General features: G+C 35.2%; 1 long non-coding RNA gene across 2 annotated transcripts; it reads right to left on the bottom strand.

Moving 5' to 3' along the window:
• Window positions 1-824: 824 nt before the first annotated feature.
• Window positions 825-11,312, bottom strand: LOC149137528 (uncharacterized). Of its 2 annotated transcripts, none has more exons than XR_016238527.1 (4): window positions 11,137-11,311; window positions 10,642-10,788; window positions 6,663-6,799; window positions 825-922 (listed from the first exon to the last, which is right to left on the bottom strand). It is a non-coding gene; the product is annotated as an uncharacterized LOC149137528 (long non-coding RNA). The 2 variants fall into 2 exon arrangements; XR_016238528.1 differs by lacking the exon at window positions 825-922 and adding an exon at window positions 5,590-5,837 and having other exon boundaries at window positions 11,137-11,312.
• Window positions 11,313-16,052: the final 4,740 nt, after the last annotated feature.

A 16,052-nucleotide genomic window follows, 5' to 3' on the forward strand; every position in this document is an offset into this window, starting at 1 on the left:
AGTCAGTTGCAACAGCCCAACAACCAGAATGACAGGATTTATACACGTAATGTAGGAGACTTGTCCGAAGGTAGCAGGAGTCATTTGCGCTGTCAGAAACCAGCTTCACTCATTGTGCGGGCCGCAGTTGCATCTGATTGGTCCATCGATGCTGGCGTCGATGCTGGCGTCAAAATCAACAGTGAAGTTTATTTGGAAAAGTTGGATGAGAAAATGTTACCCTGGGTTATAGAAACCTTTGGCTACCGTTACATCTTCACTCAAGATGGAGCTTCGGCTCATACATTCAATTTGCCACAGAGGTGCAAAGTGCACTTTAGCGGTTTTTAGGACAAGACGATATAGCCTCACTCAAGTCCAGACATCAGTCCCATGGACTTTGCTATCTGGTCCATCTTAGAGAATATTGTTTCTGCTCGCTCCTATTCAAATGTGCCAGATCTGAAGAAAGCCCTTCTGTCTTCATGGGTCAAGTTGAATGAAGAGGTGGTGCGGCGCCGATGCAATTTACTGACCACTCATTTGTAGGTTATGATCAAGGTGAAAGTTGGCCGTTTGGAAATATAATTACTGCAATAGATTCACAATTTACATTTAAACGTGTGTGCCAAATTTCATTATCCTACCTTAATTTTAGTTTGAATAATTAAGAAATATCAATGGGTAAATCTTTCTGAGACACCCTGTATGTTCCTGAATGAAATTACGTGAGATGGCAAGAGACTGTAAATCAGAAGAAGAAAAAAAATGAAAAGTACGTAAAAATATCGAGATCACATGGAACTGAAAGAGCACGCGAAGAAATTATACAGAGTTGTTCATACCTCTATTTAGTCACAGGTTAGTTCCAATCAGGCAGACGTATTATCGAACACATTCTAGTCGTATCCATTTGATATTTTATGCAATCTTCCGTTCAGTTCTGTAATATTGTAGGTTGTGATTAGAACGAAATATGGTAGATATGGTGCTTTACTGTTTAAAGTCTTTTTTTTACAATAAAAACAGTAAAACGGTCCGTAGATGAACTTCGAATTTTACAAACTTTGAACATTAACGGATACACCTCCCTCCTTATTAGACAGTTTAATCGATAGTTCATTATACATATGTGTGTGTGCGATACATACAAGCATACAACACATGCGCGCGCACGCACACATGCACACACACATACAAACATATATATATATATATATACATACATACATACATACATACATACATACATACATACATATACACTCATACACACACACACACAACATTCAAGTTGGTTTCTCTGTTCAGTTTAATCAGATCAGTTACATGATGTATTTTATTTCTGTAATATTTTATTTCTCTTTGAACCTATTGATGTCAATATGTTTTATATAATTTCCTGAATTTTATCGTTAATATACCCAATACAACACTTGAGACATTCTATATAACTTTAGAAACACGTGTTAACACTAGAGACCTCTCAGCTTTGATCGAACACATTTTTTAATCAATATCTATATTATAATAAAACTTCTCCGATAATATATATATTTATTTGTTATATCATTTTAATATTTAGCTGACTTTTTAAATTGCCTATCGCTACATTCTTTTGTATCTATGAATGTTCACACATAGAACTGCTCACATATACGCACACATACCGGCGTATCAGTATCAGATTCAGGCACAAGCTAAATAACTTACTGCTTAGAGTCTTACGGTTGCTATTGGCCGCAAACTAACCTACTCTCATGCACTCATGCAAGCATATACTCTTTCACTCAAACATGCACACGTGTGTGTGTGTGTGTGTGTGTGTGTGTGTGTATGTGTGTGTGTGTTAACATTTCTTATCCGGATCTTCCTAATCTTGCATAAGAATTTCATGAGTTACAAGATGATCGAAGTTTTTAGCATATTACTTTAGCAGTAAAAGATTTACAAATTTTCATTTTACTTATGGAGTTAGGCGGCGAGCTGGCAAAATCGTTAGCATACCTGACAAAATACTTAGCGTCATTTCGTCTGTCTTTACGTTCTGAGTTCAAATTCCACCACAGTTAACTTTGCCTTTCATCCTTTCGGGATAAAATAAGTGCCAGTTGAGCAACGGGGTCGATGTAACCGACTTACCTCATCACCAAAAGAGCTGGTCTTGTGCGAAAATTTGAAAGCCATTTTAATTATGGAGTTACCTCTTTTCTTTTTTTTTTTAAACGGAGGAAATGCTTGTATAACATTTGTAAGCCCTTGCTGAATGAAGAGGTTGGTACCGTGGCTACTCAGCCTTGACAGCTAAAGGAGAATTGTGGCCGAGAAGAGATCAGGAGGTTTGATTAAATTATTTACTAGCGTGTCTTAATGAAAGAGTTACAGAATACAAGCCACACGTACTTAACGGAAGGTAAAACACGTAAAAAAAACCCAAAAAACAAAGGGATGCGAAAATATGGAATGATTCTATAGTACCAAACTAAATCGAAATTAATGGAAATATCGTTAATGTAAGGAACAGAGACCGAACTTTCCATGAGTATTTTAAGAAATAAATGATAAACGTTAAAGCAATATTTTGTTATTGATTTTACTAATGTTTTCTATTTTGCAGTCCACTGCTACTGCTACCATGTGCTTTGTTGCTATTGTTTCTCCTCCTGAAACTACATCAATGCACAAATTTCAACGTGGTTTCTTTACTTCCTAAAAATAGCAACCAAATTTCTCTCATAACTCACAACGTATATTCTTTAAGAAATGAAAAAGCTCATTAGATAGTGCAGCGCTAGTTACTTCAGCGAAAACGGTATATGTCTACTCGATTAGAGTTTACCTGATGCAAACAACAACAACAAAAACAATAACCAGTACTATGAAATAACAAAGAAGCCTCTAAGCGGCTTTGAACTGCTAGAAAAAGCATGATGGGCAATTTAGTTTTAGTTATAATAAAAACAAGATACTCATAGCTGAAATGTCATTGATCATAGGCCTTCTGGATCCCAGCTAACCTATGGCTAAACAACAACCATTACAGTTTCAGCCAATGAGAGAGCCCCAATATAGTCACACTCGAGTGGTTAGAAATAACAGTCAAATCTCCGTCGAATCATACCCTACTGTCTTACAAGGGAATATATTTAATCAAATCATCCTATATACATTATATCTACAAACAGGATGCATGACCATGGCTGGAGTCCCATTATTCATAGAGCTGCTTGCTTAGGGCTGTCTTAGCGCTAAATATCACTGATAACTATAACCATCAACATAAAATATTATGAGTAAAAAAAGAACGATTTTATGCTAAAAATAGTAACCACTTCTTGCTCAATCACATGCTACTGTCTTTATTATTAAACGAAGTCACATTAGTTTATGCAGTCATAAATAGCTATGGAAGAAAGGAAGGTCATGGCAGGAATGCCTTTGATCGCATGTCTACTTGATGAGAATTAAAACAACAAAAGCCTGTTGCTACTACTAGAAATGTTAATGTTTCGACGGCTGCAACTACTGCTAATTCTGCTACAAATTTCGCTGTCACAATATCTGCTGTATCTTCTGTAACTGCTGCTGACACACTTGTATCACGATTGCAACTACTACTGCTATATTTTGTTGCTCTGCTGCTATATTCCCTATTGCTGTTGTTATTAATACATATACTGCTGCTACACTGCAAACCAACGAAGAAACTTCTATGTAATCACTCGACCTGTTAGAAATAATAGTCAAAACCTCTCTCAAATAAAATACTAAAAATAATAAAAAGGGAGGACATATTGGATTATTCATTCGAAGATAAACAAAGCATGAAATGGTCAAAGTTGTAATGCCTTTGATCAGAGATCATAACTCAAGAAGTAGCGAACTTCTAAGTGGTGACAAATTTGGCAGCGTCGTTCCAGCATCGGACAAAATACCTCATGATAGTTATTCAGGTACTTTGCGCTCTGTATTCGAATCTTATCGATGTCAGCTTTGCCTTTCCTCTTTTGGGGATGATAAACAAAGCACCTGTCTGGGGTAGTTGACCGACAAAGATGTTAAAACATCGTAGGATATGCCTTGCACTATACTGGCTCTCTAAGTTTTGAGTTCAAATTTAAACATGGTTTACGTCGGTGGTTGACCTAATCCGTCTCTCAGTTTACAATTAACCTGTGGCCGTTAGGTATCTTTAGAGAAGTCGGACCTGTCTCTAATTTGAAGATAATTTCTTTCTACTAGTAGCAGTAACCCTGCAAAGCGTCATGGGCACTGCTTTCTTCAGGCTAAAGGATAAAAAATAAAATCTATTCGATCAAGCATGACCCGAGGATAAAACAATTGTCTACAGCTATTACTAATAAAATGCAGTTGATACATAACTGTCATGAAAAGAAAATCTTTAGCCCTTATTTTACTTCAACAGACGACGATCAGGAACGGAAAGTATCACTTCTGAAATCAACAGGAAAATTCATGTTAAACCTTCTAGCAAGAAAATCTCCACCACGCTTGTAGAATCTTTATATCCAGTACACTTCAATGAAAGTGGAATATAAAACTCCTGCAGTTAAAGTAATTGTATTTGCCGCTCTTCTCTTAGTCATTTCTATACAAACTATATTCAACAAAACTATTTCCAGATTGTTTAACTTTATTCAGTTTGTCTTACAACGCGCGCTATACATCCAGACAACCTATACGACCTCTAAGAGGAAACGTACGACTAATTAGTAAATACTTACTGATGCTATATCTGGTGGATCAACAAATACTTAGAGACGCTATAACTATTTGCTGGAGTATTGCTCATTTCTGCCGTTTCTACGGGTACTATCAATCTGAATATACTTTTCTCCAACTAACCTAATGTATACGTCGCTCTTCTTTTCTTCCTTACAAAAGTACAAAGGTCCTTACTAAACAGTTTTCACAAATTTTTTCCCAGAGTATGCAGCATTCTTGAATTCCTTCCCCACTCACAATTTCTCTACGAATGTCCTACACTCTTTCAGACAGAAAAGTAACCACATCGATGTCACCAATTTGAGAGACCCATACAAATACTAGATGACGCCTTTTTTCCTCCGAATAAGATGTGTGTGCTTCCGCGTACTTACAGAAAAATTATTTCCAGTGTCGCTTACAAATGTAGTTTACTTTAATGCTTGTACTGAATACAATACGTATATGCTTCGAGTGGCGCTAATTTATAAATCAAGATTTTAAGAATAATGAGTTGGCGATATCGCGTTCGGTATCAGGGAATCTAATTTAGAATTCCAAGAGTTGGTATAGTCCTTTATCTTGTGAGCAAGTAATGTAATCGATGCTATTCGATGTCTCATATATATTAGGTCTCATGTAAAATGATATTTTATGACAACTTAAGAATACGTGATACTATTTGTTTACATGCTACACTTATAAGTATCTAATTATATTGAAGATATATTTGAGACATGATGTGAAAACAAGAAACATTAAAAAATAAGAAAGATGATATAAGCACAATGAAAATATATTTATATAAAACAAAGAAGGCCGAGACCGTATTCAGAAAAGAGTCACACAATGGATTAGCGTAAAGTCGTTCAGAGGCGTGCTTCAGCCACTGTGTCACAGGCGTTCAGTTTCATATCTCTGCTTTATTTATCGCTACTCTAATAGACTTTGATCCTTAGATCTAACTGGGGTCATACCACTGCCACTCGGGCATTCCCTACTTAGTCATCTCTCTTGTTCTCGTTACCTTTGTTGAATCTAACTTCTCAGACATTTCACTAATTATCAAGCCCAGTCTTTGCTTCTCATAATATCGGTAAGCACAATGTGAAGGCCATAGAAACTGCCCGTTCCTGTAGACACAGCAAGTAAAAATAATACATATTAAATACAATTTCCTTTTCTTTTCTATGTAATAAAGATGGTTTCGTCACATTTGGTTAAATAGCTTCAATAAGTTACAGAGGTAATAAGGAAAATTATCTGCTTGTTTTAAAAACTTTAGGGTATGCATATATCATTCGTAACAAGTTTATATTTTTTTAAATGTTAAAAATTTCTAGAGAAAGGTGAGCAACGGTAGTTGCTCACCAGTAGAAGTGCCGGTTGCGGGAGAGGAGAAGGACCCCCCTGGGTGTGCCGGCGAAGGCCCCCAACTCCCGCAACCGAGAAAAGGAAAACATAACGAAAGAGAAACGGGAGACGGTCGCCGGATGTCGTTGTGCCGCCGACCGAATCCGATACTCTTCCGGTGGGAAGTGTACCATCGGAGCAAGAGGCTCTGGCAGTGGGAAGTATGCCACTGACAGAGCAGGTTGAGGTCACTCCCCATGAAGAAGAACTCGTTATTTTCTATCTCAGGGTTCGAAAGTCGATTAAGGCTTAAGGCTATTCATCATTCTTTAATTTAAGGAGAAATAGTTAAATTGCCTTGTCTATATATCTTCTACATGGTTACACACACACACACACACATATATATATATATACACACATATACAGTCAGACAGACAGACAGACAGATAGACAGACAGACAGACAGACAGACAGACAGACAGACAGACAGACAGACAGACAGATAGATAGATAGATAGATAGATAGATAGATAGATAGATAGATTGGTAAATAGACATGTGTAGTGCTCTTTCTGATACAAATATCGGCGAAAGTTACTCACTTATCGGAAGAAAAGCAATGGTCCCATGCTTTCGAATAAAAGTACTTTGCTTGTTCCGCTCGTGTTGCCCAGATACTTCTTCGTTGCTGTAGCAATTGACTTGCAGTTAACTAGCGATTGGCCTGTAGCTAATGACGCTATTTTTCATATGAAAGATAAAATATGAATAAAAACAAAATTCAGCACTGAAACGTGTACGGTATTGGATGCAAAGTTGAAACCACACGGCATTAATTTATTTCTGTTGTCAAGTAATCATGAGTAATGATAATGAATTGGAATTGATAATGAATGGGAACAAGCTAGATCCGCATCAGTTTTACTTGTTGCGGCGTTATAACAACGAAGTGTTGCGAAATAAATCTATTGAATCCGAATTATACAAATTTTTCCTAATTTTCATCATGTATAGAATACGTAACACAAAAGTAATGCTCTTGATTGAAGACTAAACTTTTATAATAACCCCACATTTCGAATTGTTTCAATAAAATTCACACACATGAACATAAATACATACATAATACATACACACACACACACACACACACACACACACACACACACAGAATACTGCATATGGTATGATAATACCAGGTGATAGCAAAGGTAAGAGGTTTATGCTCCAGCCATCCATCTGAGATTTGTGCCCTAAATAAGACGATAATTAGCAATTTTAGTTGCTGTAGGTGCATTTGTAATGTCTGTCTACATTACAAATAAAAACTCAGATATCTATTACATATTTGTAGATGTATATTTGTCTTCGCCAAGGTACTCAAAATCTGTAAAATGAATATTGACAAAAGTCTCTTTTATCTTTTGTTTCACTCATTGGAATGCAGCCATGCTGGAGTACAGCCTTAAAAGGTTTTAGTCGAACAGATCGACCTTAATAATTTTCTTTTTAAAGTCTAATATTTATTCTATCGAACTCTCTGCCGAACCGCGAATTTACGTGGATGAAAACAAACCAACACCAGTTCTCAAACGCTGTGGGGATAAACAAAAGCTCAAAGATATACACATGTACACACAGTTTCCGATTACAAAATTAACTCACAAAGCATAGGTAGGCCCGGGCCTATAGTTAAAGACACTTGCCGAATGTGTTGAGCAGTGGTAATGAACCCGAAAGCACGTGGTTGAACCTCACAGTCATGCCTGTGTCGCTAATGGGTTCTGGTTGTTTGCTGTCCCATGGCTGAATTGGTGACTGTAAATATGTTTCTTGGCTGCGTCGAAAAAAAACTTAAACAACACCCGCGAAAGTTTAACTGGTCTATTTATTGTTGCGCATAAGGATAATCTGCATTGGCCATTTGTAGTTAACAACAACAATTCCAATTACAGACTGGGAGAGAGATACTGCTTTGAGATTACAGGAAGCTATCTATACTGAAATATACGGTCGTCCAACATTTCCGAAATTAACTGCACTACCTTCGTGGCAACGGACAACCTTGATCGTCTGTTCTAGGCCCTCTGCATTGGTCGTCAGTCTGACAAGAATGGAGGCACATGTCGCTCAACTGATTCCACATTCTGCTATTAACTACCGCCAAAAGCAGCCTTTTATAGGGTACAGGAAGAAGATCCTAGAAGATTAAATTATGTCACAGCTCGACACTGACCGATCGTGTGAAAGTATTGTGATTTAGTCGTGATGTCTGACATGTATTTGGAATCAGCGCTACATCTGCACCTAGAAGTATTCATTATCATATATCACTATTCACTCTCTTTAACAGAAGATTTCTACAACATTTATATCAAACTATAACCTTAACGTGTTGAAATTACATTTTGAAATATCCGTTGCCTGGTTCTGTTTGCGTATATTATTCATCTAGAAAAATTTCTTCCCTACTTGGTGTATGAAGTAAAATTCAGCCTCACAAGGTACACGTATTTAGATGCCAAGATGCATATGCGTATCTGTCTATATATATATATATATATATATATATATATATATATATATATATATATATAGTCTGTTAAAGTCTGTCATACCGGCCATGACGAAGGGAAATAGCCCTGAAACTCGAGTCGCCTTTATATATTTATATTTATATATTTATATATTTGATCCTTTATATTGAACACTTAATATTTCATCTACATTCAATACTTTCTTTCATGGTGCCATCCATTTTCATTTTATTTTATTTTATATTATATATTGTATATTATATTATATATTGTATATTCCATATTCTATACCCCACATTGGTTCTGCAGGAATATAAATAAAACATAAAAAACAGACAGTGTTGGAACTCTTTTAGACAAAATAATATATTCCTCTATACACAATCATACAAAAAACCCACCTTTTTTGTATTTATTTTTACTCGCATATATATATATATATATATATATATATATATATATATGTATATATATATATATACAAACGAGGATATACTTAAAGAACTCAAAAATATTAACTCACACCTCATTACCTTAAATAAATTAAAAAATCGAGGACTCAAATCTTCTCGCCCGAGAAAGGATAATCAGTGAAGTCACTACTCACTACACTGATCAGGTTAGTAATGATTTACAACTTTTATGCACAACCCTCAAATCAATATACATTAACAAACCTAACAATGAACAACAACCTCCTCTACACGATACTATCGACGAATTCATTATAAAACAAGAAAAAATTAGTAAAGATTTAAACACTCTGTGTACTACACTAAAGTCGGTATTCACAAACAAACCGAACAACAGCCAACGCACACCAAATGAAACACATCAGGACGCCATACTTACACAAGTCAATTTAACAAAAAGAAAAATAGAGAATATTTGGAATACAAGCCTCCATAATAGAAAACTCGCTGACTGGAATATGATAAAAAATTCCAACAAAGCAGATATTTACGAGGGATGGATGAACTCAACACCAATTATTCTCCCACGCAAATTCCAGATCAAAACAATACCAAATGAATCTGACGGACAGAGAACCATCAGAGAAAAGTTAGCACTATTCCATCTAAAATCAGAGATTGAACTACTAAGACTTAGGGCCTCCACTAATGAAGAAAAATATAAAAACATCGAATTTCTCGAAATACAATGTTTATATACCAAAAAGATTTTATAACATTTTTCTAACATTTTTCAGACATAATTTAAATATATACTTTAACCATGTAACACAAGCCTTCTGTAGTTTTTTCACTCTTATTATCTTTTATATATATATATATATATATATATATATATATATATATATATATAAAGTTGTAGTATATTGTCAACTTAATGTGACAATCCCAATAAGGGAATACACTACTGCTGTTTAGCCCTAGGAAGCTGGACTGCTTCCTGTCGGCCTTGACACAATTACTGTGTCCTTAAGTTTGTGAAGGGGAGACAAGCTCCCCCACCCAGCCTAGCCAGCATTCAGGGACATGTTTCTGAGTCTTTGCTCGTCATCAGCCTGAAGTAGCTTGCCAGTCGGATAGAGAGGCCTGTTTCTAAATCTCCCAGGGGAGCTTGTCTCCACTTCACAAACTTAAGGACACAGTAATTGTGTCAAGGCCGACAGGAAGCGTTCCAGCTTCCTAGGGCTAAACAGCAGTAGTGTATTCCCTTATTGGGATTGTCACATTAAGTTGACAATATACTACAACTTTGTCGCTCCACTACTGCTTAAATCTCTCTCCACATCTGCCACCCCACTTTATTTCTCACACTTATGCTTTGGTAAACTTACTATCTATCATGCAAGCTCGTACTCTCTAGTGTATAAATATTTGCTCTCACTTAATGAAACACAGAACATACTTTCATATCATACATAGACTTTCTTTCTAACTCATATTCTTTCTCTCGTTCTCTCTTTCTCTCTCTCTCTCTCTCTCTCTCTCTCTCTCTCTCTCTCACACACACGCACAGACACACACACACACACACACACACACAGAATCATTGGTTCGTAGACTTAATTTCTCACCTGGTTAATACTCCTACTTGAACCTCTTTAATAGAGTCTACTCTGTGGGAAGTATACTGGCCAGGTCTACTGTCTGAGGATAATTTTCTGCATTTTTCTTACCAGTTCACATGTTCCTAAGAGTGTCACGACGCCTCTCTTTTTCTCCTGAAAATATCATGTAAGAACGTACAACACATGCTCCCCCAAATACATATATTTTCATCCCATCCCGCTCTCTTTCACTCTCTCAAACACACGCATATAGAACTACAGTTTTTAATATTCTCTACGTCTCATGCACTACATACTCACAAGTACACATATTCCTACGCATATAAATTGTCTTTCACATGTAAACTCGCGCATGCGCGCTGCGCGAACACACAATATTTTACGCTTACGTACACAGTGTACATTGTCGCATGTCACACTCGCTTACACACGTCATGTCTAATAAACAAAACCATTCTGCCAGTTTTTGTTTTCAGTCCAATGACCTACTACCATCCCTACCTCCATCGGAGCCACCACCGTAGACACTACTGCCGCCACCACCACTGCTAGCACCACCGTCGCTGTTGCCACAACACCACCGCCACTATTACCAACCCATCAAAGCAGATTTCTATCCGTTAATCAAACTCCATCGGCTATTGACTGTCATATATTTTATATTTGCATCGACGCTGGTCTCTTTTTAATTCCTTTCTCACTATCATCGTCATCGTCATAGTCAATTTCATCATCAATGTCATCGTCATCATTGACGTAATTCTCAGAAGAATCCGTGCAACAAAATATGACGAAGCTGGACGTTTAAATTACAGATATGATCCACCTGACGGGCTTCCACACGGTTTCTATCAACCAAATTTTACTCACAGGGTATAAGTCGACCCGAAGTCATGTAGAAAATGACAATCGACAAAGATGCCTAGCTGTGCAATAGAACCTAAGACTTAGTAATTCCTAAGCTTTTGGTTACACAGCGCCTACGCATATACACACACATACACACATACACACTCTCACACAATACACATACGTATTCACCCAAACATACACACGTGCACACACACACACACACACACGCACAAACCATTCAAAGCGCTCTCATATCGCTTTATATCCTTTTAAATAAAGAAAAGAATATTAGTTAATGCATTGTATTCTACATGAATGGAACATCTATCGGCCTCAACACTCAGTAGTAATGTGTACAATGAGGAAACCACCAACTCATTGAGTAATAGTTTCGGTGGCTGAGTACAATGCTTACTTTAGCTCGATATTGCTTGATTCTAAGGGCAAGATGAGCTAAAATTAATTGTTGTTAGACACTTGCAATGAGGGTGAAGGCTCTGTCTTGCAGAAGCTCCACTAATTAGTAAATAAATGTATTCCAATTTGGTCGAAATAATTATGTGGATGAAACGTGGGACGTTACAGTCGTTGTTATTGTTGCTTTTTTCAGTCCAGATTAGCTATAATCGAGTAGAGCTGTGATTAAATGTATTCAAAACAATATTTCAAGTTACTTCTTGTCATTGTATCCCAAAATGTAGATTATCCAAAATATATCCATTGTTATATGTATCTTCAATGCAATCCTCAGCCTCAGTCAGTATCAGTATTGCTGTAACAAGTAAGCATGTGATGAAGTTGGCTATTTGAATCATAGGGTAAAATATCAGTCGACATGTTTCAGTTTTCGTTTATCTGACTTTATTCACAAGTCTTAGTCGAGGCGATGTTAAATGGCGTTTATCTAAGAGGTCACGCGATTGGATTTAACTCAGAACTGCATGGCAGCGAAGAGAACTTTGAAACAATTTCACCTTGCTTCGTCTAATTGATCAACTAGAATACTTACTGTTATTTTAGAGGTATGGAGGAAACCTTAGAAGGAAGAAATAATGTGGCTGAGATAATCAAATATATCGAAATTATAAGCGTTGACCGGGGTCTAAACAGAAATAGCCAAAACAACATACTTTCCAGTTCCTTTGCGACATGCATATCATGTCGAAAAATTGCTATTATATATTTAATTGTGTTGTGTTAATTAAAAGAAATGAATGATATTAAATAATTGTTTTTACTTTGTGCAAATTTATGAGAAGTCTTTACATAAGAATATGATTATTTTCACAAGACGAAAGCATTTCCTAATTATTTCTATTTTAATTTGTTAATAAGATATGAAAAAATAACTTTATGTATTCATTGAGCACCCCCACACATACACATACACATATGCACATATATACTTGCACATTTTCAAACACACACATATAAATATATAAATATGTGTGCATGTGTATGTGTGAGTGAACATTTATGTATGTGTAAATATATATATGTGAGTGTATGGCTTGTATCTAAACGTCTACACACATAAGCATACGTATATATATGTAGTATAATATGCTCTTAATCTGCATACATATGCGTATACATACGTATTATTTTAATTTGCTTTCCATTTCATTTCCATTCACTTTTATTGATTTTGTATTTTTTTTTTTTTGTGATTTCATTAACTAGTTTATATTTTCTTCTATTTCTAAGCTGGGTATATCTATGATTAATTAAAACTTCGTGATAATGGGTTGTTTTATGCATACAATAATGCATACTAATTAGACTTATATCACAAAAGTTTATAAATATCTTTAATGTGAATAGTATTAATACTTTTATGCAACTGACGGAGATTTTTTAAATTCTATAATGTGATAATTGTGATAGTGAACTGTAATAAAATAGCGAATACTATACAATACAACTTTAGTTTGGTGCTCTTTGATTCTAAGAACTAGACAAGCTAAAGTTAACAGTCTTTCACTCACAACGGGGTCTCTCTCACGCAATCTTCGCTAATTAGTTGCCAAATAAATTTACTCCAATTTGGTCAAAATATTTATATTAATTAGAGACAAGTCATTGTACTTGTTGCTCTTCTAGCTTTTTCTTCCTCGATCGGCTTTCATCGAGTAGATCTATGATCAAAGCTATTCAAAACAAAACTATTCCATCCTGTTTCCAGTCAGAGTGTTTCAGATATTACATTATCCAATTTGTCTATCTTTCCATTCTTTAAACGGTAGCTGAAAGGGCCAGACAAAGTGACAGAGTCTCTTGCAATAAACAGCATAGATAATACGTAAATGACGAGTAGGCCATCCGTTGTTAGCTTCACCAGTTATCTTGTTTTACATGTTGTTATATACTGGATCTTTTGCCTGGAGATGAGATACATTCAGTTTGTCCTTTACTACTGCAATGTATATCTTTCGTAAGCTGATGGCTAACATAAGAAACTGTATGAAAAGATAAACACCGTTCCATAGTTTTCAATTCATGATACGTTCAATTCAGTAGAGAAATACAGAATTTTTACATACATTACGAAGTAGTGCTTTATAGTGTATACTGTATAACTTCTGTAAAATTAAGAGATTCAGTCAATTTCAGTAGGAGTTGAAAACAGCTCAAAAATATTTACAGTTTGAAATCTGTGTCAGCACCCTATGAGGATATACATTCATCACCTTAGCTTTTTTTTATACTATTAAAGATCGATGTGAAGGCGCGCGGCTTAGTGGTTAGGGTGTTCGGCTTACGATCGTAAGATCGTGATTTCAATTCTCGGTGACACGTTGTGTCCTTCAGCAAGACACTTTATTTCATATTGCTTCAGTCCACTCAGCTGGAAAAAAAACAAGTAGTATCTATGTTTCAAAGGACCAGCCTTGTTACATTCTGTATCATGCTGAATCTCACTCAGAACTACTTTAAGGGTACGCATGTTTGTGGAGTACTCAACAACTAGCACGTTAATTTCAGGAGCAGGACGTTCCGTTGATCGGATAACCTGGAACGCTCGTTGTCGTAACCGACGGAGTACCAGTATAAAGATAGATAAATGTGATGCAAAGAGGAAGACTCTAGATGATCGCTTTTCAATGAAAATGTCAGACGAATCTAACTAAAAACAGATTCAACTATCATAAACGTAATTTTCTTATAAATCTAAGAATGGTGAAGTGAAATGACATGCTTGTTTTATAGAAGAAATGAGGTGATATCGCTTTTCAGGCAATGATAAATGATAAATTCAGTTTAAAATCTGGTCCAAACGGCCAACTGAGTAAATGCTCGATGGTGAAATAGTAGAGGAAATGTCAGTAGGTGCACAGAAATGCTAACAAAAACTAAGAAAGAAATTAGAGTAAGAAAAATCAACTCCAGGATTTGAAGACACATTATATAAAATACAGAAGCCCAACGGAATAAGATATTAAGTAAGAATTTATGAAGTAAACTAATGGATAATTTTAGTGAAATAAAATACGACTTTGTGATCGATATCAAATGAATGAACCAATGAAGCTGGAAAACAAGATATAATTAAGCGAAAAGGGATACGATTATGCACTCAACCAACGAATACTGGATAACAATTGGATTGCTCAACGTAAAGAATTGCACAATTACGTAATTATAAATAAGCAGAATATGATAACAAAACTAACAGGTAGAATAAGACCAACCGAGGAATAAGTAAATGAAAAGTGATATGATAAGGAAAAAAAAAACAGAAACATGAAATATAAAAAAACAAAGATCATCTTGCGGCTAGACTACAATAATGAAGTTAATGAAGGGTGAACAGTAAATAAATTAATAAATAAAAGCTTAAAACAATACATGCATACATATATATATATATATATATATATATATATATATATATATATATATATGTATGCATTGAGCACCCCCACACACACATACACATATGCACATATATACTTGCACATTTTCATGTATGTGTAAATATATATATGTGAGTGTATGGCTTGTATCTAAACGTCTACACACACACATATATATATATATATATATATATATATATATATATATATATATATATATATATATATATATATGTATGCATGTATGCATATATATATATATATATATATATATATATATATATATATATATATATATATATATATATATATATATATATATGTATGCATGTATTGTTTTAAGCTTTTATTTATTAATTTATTTACTGTTCACCCTTCATTAACTTCATTATTGTAGTCTAGCCGCAAGATGATCTTTGTTTTTTTATATTTCATGTTTCTGTTTTTTTTTTTCCTTGTCATATCACTTTTCATTTACTTATTCCTCGGTTGGTCTTATTCTACCTGTTAGTTTTGTTATCATATTCTGCTTATTTATAATTACGTAATTGTGCAATTCTTTACGTTGAGCAATCCAATTGTTATCCAGTATTCGTTGGTTGAGTGCATAATCGTATCCCTTTTCGCTTAATTATATCTTGTTTTCCAGCTTCATTGGTTCATTCATTTGATATCGATCACAAAGTCATATTTTATTTCACTAAAATT

Source organism: Octopus bimaculoides, chromosome 1 (genome assembly GCF_046866305.1).
Source record: "Octopus bimaculoides isolate indiv1 chromosome 1, ASM4686630v1, whole genome shotgun sequence".
Taxonomy (NCBI): Eukaryota; Metazoa; Mollusca; class Cephalopoda; order Octopoda; family Octopodidae; genus Octopus; species Octopus bimaculoides.